At 32.8% G+C, this 7,834-nt stretch overlaps 1 pseudogene; it reads right to left on the reverse strand.

Moving 5' to 3' along the window:
- Nucleotides 1–6,428: 6,428 nt before the first annotated feature.
- Nucleotides 6,429–7,220, reverse strand: LOC123247116 (annotated as a pseudogene).
- Between the last annotated feature and the right edge of the window lie 614 nt (nucleotides 7,221–7,834).

A 7,834-nucleotide genomic window follows, 5' to 3' on the forward strand; every position in this document is an offset into this window, starting at 1 on the left:
GAATATGGAATTCCAATAGGAGGCCAGTTAATTTGTAGAAATAGTTCCATTCACCACTATGAAAAAGAATCAGTTTAAGGGAGGGAAAAAAGTCTCTATTTACTTCCTGCAAAGATTCAGATTTCACATCCATCTCTTTAGCAGTTTCCTTGAAACAATAGTGTTCAATGCCAGAATCTACATAGAGAGTCAAAAAACAAACTAGACATATTAAGAAAGGTAGCTTCAGGATTTGAAAGTGTTATTGAACTTTATAATCCATCAGAGAGCTACACACAACAAAATTAATCTTTCTAAATACTTCCCAAATTGAGAAAATGAGATACCAAGATCCATGAGTTACCCCTTTACCACAATTCTTCACTAAACTCTCCCAGAAGCATTATCCCTGTGTGTGTGTGTGTGTGTGTGTGTGTGTGTGTGTGTGTGTGTATAGAGATAGAGAGAGACAGACAGACAGAGAGACAGAAATAGAGACAGAGACAAAGAGAGACAGAGACAAATAGAGAGAGAGGGAGGATTATGGGCATGGAAGAGGATTTAGCAACATTTGTTCTCATTATGCCACATTTTAAAATATGACTTTCTAAAAACTAAGTAATTATGGTTGGATAATTGATCTCAGCTTGGGGAAATCAATACTATTGCACATGGTATATGGAGGGTTAGTTATAATAAAGGAAAACCTAGACACTGTAAACCCTCCTATATGTCTCTAGAAGAATCCTTAAGGAAGAAGTAGTTGGTTATTTTTTTAATGCTTTCTCAGAACTGATAATGGTATTTGGGGAGGTAGTCTAAAAGGAATGATACACATAAATACAGGATAACTAAGATGGCAATCACCAGCAGTTGAAGGTACCAAAAAAAAAGACTTATATTGAAGCTGGTATTTCTTTTGGAGAAAACTGGAGACTGATAATCTGAGAAGAAAATTGAAACTGAGTGGAAGTTACTTGCCTTTGGCCATACTATTCAAAGATAAGATTTAAATCTTGGTTTTTCTGACTTGATGAGTAGCACTCTATAACCTGGACAAAATTGTTTCCAATCCTGAATGTCCTCTCAAGTCAGAAATGACTTGACCTAGTATATATTTTAGATCCATTTGACTCTCTCCACCTGAACTTTGTTTAATTCTCTTTTCTACCATGTAGCCATCATTTACCACCTGAACCTTGATCAATTGAATCTGTTTGTTAAGATGAATTCCCAGTCAAAAATAATAAAACAACAACAAGTATTTGGGTGTCATTTATATATTTATTTAATATTATATTTTGGCTTTGAAGAAGTTAAGAATAGCATATATGTACAAAATAAACATTTTTTTTTTGTAAATGCCAAAATACACAAAAATCTTTTATTTCATCTACTTAGATGTGGCTTTTGGAAGAACTTCATAGAGACCATCTGCATCTGTGTAGCCTGTAGATCAATTTGAGTTCAAGAAAAATGTAAAAACATAAGAAATGTAAAAAAATACTTCATGAATAATAATATATCTGATGAGTGTACTTCTTACTAACCTCAGCCTCTCAAAATGCCTATCTTCCTTCAAAGCACAGCTCAGGTGTTAACTCTAGTTTACAGCTTTCTCTGATTGCCCCCTGACCAGGTGTTACTGTTAGTTTCTTGAAATTACTTTACATAATTGTATAAATGTAAGTATTTTGCATTTATATGTCTAAATGCCAAAGAAGAATGTTTTTTGAAAGCAAGGTTTTCTGTTTTTGTTACTCTGTATCTGTCTGTCCCTGTCATTCTGCCTCTCCTTTATTCTCTTTTTCTTCCTAAATTTGTTCTTCACAATCTAGCACAGAGCCTTATGACTTTTTGTTTCGTTCTGTTCTGTTCTACCTTAAAAAACAAAACAAAACTTGGAACTTATTTTATTCATAATAGAACATCTCATCTGAAAGTCAAATCTATAAAAGTAAATAGGTAAACATTCTATAAAATAGTCTTGGGGAATTGTGCCCAGATCACTGAGTAGAGCTTTGGTGAAACTGGCTTATGGAGTATATAGAGTTATATTCCATATAAATTATCTGCCATCTCAGGAAGGGGCAGGGGATGAGAGGGAGGGACTCACATTACAAAATGTCAGAAGATGATTACTAAAAGGCTATCTTGTTGAAATTAGGAAAAATATGAGGAAAAAGCTTCACTATATCACAGATTAAATATATATATATATGTGTGTGTGTATATATATATGTGTATATATAATTCTGTATTGCAGAGTTTTCATTATATCATGGGATGTTGCAGATGAATACCATACTATGGAAATGCAGTATACCTCTACCACTTGCCCAAGTTTGCCAATGTGAGATTATACACTCACACTATTGGCTGATGAAACAAAAGGTGCCCAATCATAGCACTGTGTTCCATATCCTGGGTACTGATTGGGTCAGTGACTATAGCATCAGTCTGCTCTCCCACACTGTGCCCATAATTTCAACATCTCTCCTTGTCCACTTTGCATCAATGTCGGATTGTTGCACGTAGTGTTCCTCTGTGGTGCTGGTTTTTTGTGAATTTTTCTTAAATGTTTGAATTTATTTCAAGCTTTTGCCACTCAAAGTTCTGCACTTTCTAAGGCTTCTGGCAATGAATGCTGCTACTTCGTGGATTTTCACCTATCAAGGGGGGCTCTGGAATGTGACTCCTGCAATAGATGAGGGATCACTCTATAGAGTCCTGGACCTGGAGTAAGTAAGACCTGAATTTGAATCCTGAATCAGACAATTACTTAGTTGTGTGATCCTGGGAAAATCACTTCACCTCTCATAGACTTAGTTTCCACATCTGTAAAAAAAAGAGAAAGAATAATAACACTTGTCTCACGAGAATGTTCTTTGGATCTAACATGATAACATATATAAAGGATTTTTAAAGTCTTCAATGTCCCTATCAGTGTTAGCTTTTCTCCATTCCTCTTGACTCTAAATTCAAGGACATTTCTCGTTAAATGTATTTTTCACAACCAATATTACCAAGTCTTTTACTTTACAAACAGTAGATGCTCAATACAAGTTTGTTAAACTTATTTTTTTTTTGCATTTTCTCCTTTATCCTAGCAAATAATTCTGTATGACTCCTTATTGGTCTTTGTTGAGTTATTTCAGTCATATCTAACTCTTTTTTGACCCCATTTGGGATTTTCTTGGCACAGATACTAGATTGGTTTGCCATTTCCTTCTTCTGCTCATTTTACAGATGAGAAATTGTGGAATACTATGACTTTCACAGAGTCATAAAGCTAGTAAATACTTGAGGCCACATTTGAACTCACCTTGTCATAGCATCATATCTTTAGGATATATTGCTGAAATCATCTCACTAATATTCAAATTTTTCATTAATATTCACTAGGTAAATTGGTTAATAATTTTCTTTCTCTCTTTTTGCTCTCCCTGGTTTATGTATCAAAAAGTATTTCTGCCATAAAAATTTTAGCAAAACTTGTATACATATCTTATCAAATAGTTTTATAATATTGTGTTTAATTATTCTTTAAATATTTGGTAGAATTCAATTATAATTTCATATAATTCAATTATCTATGGTGACTTTTAACAAGATATAGTTTATTGGTTACACCTTTTAATTACATATATATGTATACATGCTTTATCTAAGACCATGATTTTTCCCTTGTCTTTTTTTTTCCCTTTCTTCACCTGAGGCATAATAGATTCTTCTCCAGCCTCTTATATCACCTCTGTGTGTGTCACTCTGTTTCAAGTATGTTTCTTATAAACAATTTATTCCTGGATTTTGGTTTCTAATTCATTCTGCTATCTGCTTGTTTCATACATGAGTTCATCCTATTCAAATTCACAGTTATGATTCATCTGGTCCTGGGGATTATTTCTTGCAAAGCTCATTTCTGACTTGTTCGATTTCTTTTTTTCTAAGATAGAATTATTTAAGCATTCTATAGCATTTCCTCCATTTGGGAAATTTATATTTTAGTAAATTCATCTATTTCATTCAGATTATAATTTTACTGGCATATAATTGAGTAAATAATTTATAATAATTATTGCTTTCAACTCATCTTCATTGGTTGTACATTTACCCTTTTAATTTTTATACTAGTAATTTTATTCATTTTTAAAAATAATGTTTTATTTTAATTACACATGAAAACAATTTTAACTTTCATTTTTAAAAATTTTTTAGTTCCAAATTCTCTCTTTCCGTTCTCTATCTTGATCTTGAGAATATTATCACTTTGATACCTATTTTACATGTATAGTCATGCCAAATTAATTTACGTATAAGCCATGTTTCAAAAGAGAATATAGATTAAAAATTAAAAGACACACAAAATAAAGACAGCTGAAAAGAGTATGCTTTAACATGCTTTCAGACTCTATAAGACCTTTCTTTACAGGTTTATAGTATTTTTTATCATAAGCTTTTCATGAATTGTTTTATATCACCATATTGCTGAAAATAGCTAATTCTTTCACAGTTGATCATTATATAATATTGCTATTACCATGTATAATGACCTCCTGAGTCTGCTTGCTTCACTTTCTAGTAAATTCTCACAAGATTTTTCTGAAATTATCCTGCTCATCATTTCTTATAGTACAATAGTATTCCATACCAAACATACCCCAAATTGTTCAACCATTCACCAGTTGATGAGCTTCCCTCGAAATTCCAGTTCTCTTGTAAGAGTTGCTATAAATACTTTTGGACATAAAAGGCCTTGCCCTTTTTCTTTGTATATCTTTGGGATAAGGACCTAATGGTTGCAGTGATGGGTCAATGAGTAGTCACACATGTTTATGTCAATAAAATTCTATTAATTATTTTCTAATATGTTGAGATCCATGTTCTCTCCCTCCCTCCACTTACCCCCACCTCCCGAGACAGCAGGTAATTTATCAATTGGGAAAGGATTTGTGGTCTAATACATTTTAACCAATTCTCTATATATTTGAGAAATGGAACTTTTATCAGAGATATTTGCTAAAATAAAACCCTCAGTTTCCAGGTTTACATATAATCTTAGCTACGCTGGTCCTGATTGTGCAAAACCTTTCAAATTTAATATAATAAAAATTTCCATTTTATATCCCTTTATACTCTCTATCTCTTGTTTGGTATCAGAGTCATTCCTTTTCGAAGAAAGATAAAGTATTTGATTCCCCACTAATTTGCTTGTAATATCATCTTTTATTTCTAAATCATGAGCCCATTTTGACTTTATTTTATTAAATGATGTAAGAAATTGCTCTCTACCTGTTTTCTCCTAAACTGATTTATTCTTTTCCCAGCATTTTTGCCAAATAATGGGTACTTGTCCCAAACTTTTGGATCTTTGATGTTATTAAGCACCCAATTACTATCATCATTTACCACTATACATCATGTGCCTACTCTATTTTACTAATTTATCATTCTATTTCTTAACCGATACCAGATTGTTTCAATGATGATCACTTTTTAATACATCAAATTATTTTGGAAGTTTGATTAGTATGTAACTGAATAAATTCATTTAAGTAGAATTGTCATTTTTATTTTATTATATTGCCTTGACCTCCTGATAAGTAATTAATATTTCTATAATTTGTTTAGATATGACTTTGTGTGAAATATTTTTTATAATTCTGTTCCTGGGTTTTCTTGATAGATGGAATACAAAATATTTTATATTGTCTATAGTTATTTTTAATAAAAAATTGTATTTGCTCAGAAACATTAAGAATGCTAACAAAACAGCTGCAACTTTTTTTGCAATCATAAAATGGTATTCAGTTAAAAGAACAATTATTTCATATGCTGCATTAAATACAACTGAAGATGAAAATTAACTACATCCCCATATATAACTAGTCTGAGCTGTATACCAAGAACCTGCTTTAAATTTCCATGCCAACTTAGCACCCCTGCACTGTATCAGGAAAGGTTAGTGACTACTGAAAATACTACTAAAGGGCAGGACTATCTTAAGACACAGTCAGTGGTGATTAACTATACAAAAAGAAACACTGTACAATTGAAAAACACATCTTAGAACTGTTGGAGTAAGAATACAGATGGAAGCATATGATTTATCACTTGTTCATTTGGGTATATGTTTTAGGATTTTGGCTTCATAAGACTATTCACTTACAAAAATGAATAATATGGAAACATGTTTTGCATGATAATACATGTATAAACCAGATTGAATTGCTTGCCAGCTCTGGAAGTGGGGAGGGAAAAAGAGAGGAAGACAAATTGGATTATATAACTTTGGAAAACTCATTTGGAGATTTGTCAAAAAAAATTAAAAATAAAAACAAATTTTAGCCTTAGATTTTAATTGTTTTTTTTTTAAAGGCGTGAGTTGTGTTTGGGGGAGGGGAGTTTAAATGTTTTATAGACAAGAAAACAACTACTCTAGAACTAGCTTATTCATCCTCATCATCATTTTCCTCTACCTCCTCCTCATCTTCTTCATCCTCCTCAACTTCCTCTTCCTCCTCTTCCTCCTTTATCTTGCTCTTATCAGGTTTGACAAATCCTCCCTTTATAGCCAAATCACATTTTTCCTTTAGTCGAGTATGCAGAGATATCCTTTTCATACTTTACTTTCAGTTTAGCTGCCTTATTTTCATAAGGTTGTTTGTCATCTGCAGCAGTATTATTTCCCAACTCTCCCAATATTATTGGCCACATCTCCCAAAAGAGACCAGGATGCTCCCCCTTTTTTGGATGACACTCAGAACAGAATAGGAAAAATACTGAAAGAGGCCTCTTCAGTGCATTGGGATCTTTAAACTTATTTTTTGTTTCTCCTTTAGGTAGTATGTAGGTTTTCATTTCTCTCTCATATCCAACCTTATCAGCTTTTGCCAGGTCCTCAAATTTCACTTTCTCTTTAGTGTATATTGTCTTCCACCTTTCTGAGCATTTTTTAAAGAAAATTCTGAGTTCACAGAAGCATTGGGGTGCTTCTTTTTATATTCTTCTCAGTAGGTTTGCCCAAAGAGGGCACGTGAAGAATACATTTTCCCTCTTGGCTTCTTGGGATCTCCTTTTCCCCATTTTTGATTATTTTCCCTCATTTTTCTTATAGAGTAAGTAGCACAATGTGGGTCAGGCTCTTGCTCCAGCACTGTCTCTATGGAGCTCCATGTATTGCAATGGTTGTGAGAGCATGAGCCAGATGCAGCCTCCTCACTCTTTCCATTCTGTAACATTGTTCTCCCATCTGTAGTTATTTTAACTTAATAATATCTTTTTTCTTTTTCTTGATTTTGTTGCTAGAATATAGAAATGCTGATAATTTATGAGTCTATTTTATTTATTTTTGAAATTATTTTTTACTTTTCCAGATTACATGCCAAACAGTTTTTAATATTCTTTTTCTGACATTTTGCTCTCTATGTTCTCTTCTTCACTCTTTTTTCTCCACCCTCCTCAAAAGGGAGGCAATATGATATAGGCTGTACATGTATTATCTTACAATACATACTTACATATTTTATTGTGTTGTGGAGCAAGACCCATATCACTTACACTAGAGAAAAATTCATGGGAGAAATAAAATGAAGAATGGTATCTTTCATTCTGCATTCAGACTCTGTTCCTTCTTTGTTGGTGGGTATCCTTTTCTATCATGAGTCCCTTGAAATTGTTCTGGAATCTTGCCTTGTTGATAATAGTTGTCACATTATCATACACTGTTCTTGTTGCTGTGTACAGCATTCTCCTAGTTCTACTCATTTCACTTTGCATCTCTTCAAGTAAGTCTTTCCACTTGTGTGTGTGTATGTTAGAGAGAGAGAGAGAGAGAGAGAGAGAGAGAGAGAGA

The sequence above is a fragment of the Gracilinanus agilis genome, chromosome 1 (assembly GCF_016433145.1).
Source record: "Gracilinanus agilis isolate LMUSP501 chromosome 1, AgileGrace, whole genome shotgun sequence".
NCBI lineage: Eukaryota > Metazoa > Chordata > Mammalia > Didelphimorphia > Didelphidae > Gracilinanus > Gracilinanus agilis.